The sequence below is a fragment of the Diachasma alloeum genome, unplaced genomic scaffold, assembly GCF_001412515.2.
Source record: "Diachasma alloeum isolate Michigan unplaced genomic scaffold, Dall2.0 Dall_scaffold_00519, whole genome shotgun sequence".
Taxonomy (NCBI): Eukaryota; Metazoa; Arthropoda; class Insecta; order Hymenoptera; family Braconidae; genus Diachasma; species Diachasma alloeum.
In genome coordinates, this window is record NW_021680651.1 from 21051 (window position 1) to 21290 (window position 240).

The following is a 240-nucleotide window of genomic DNA, read 5'->3' on the forward strand; positions in this document are numbered from 1 at the left end:
GGGGTGGGTGGGGTCGGATAGGGGGTGAGGATGTACGTTGAGGGGACGTTGAAAGGACGTTCAACTTCGACGTACTCTCGACGTAAAAGCTGAAAAAAGTGGCAATAAGAGACAATATGTACATTGAAATTGGATTGTGGGTCATCTGGATCTGAAACCGTTCAACGTTATTTCAACGTTCTAAGTCTACCAAATGACGTTAGAAACACGTTGAAGAACCTGCTAAAATTTTGACTCGGG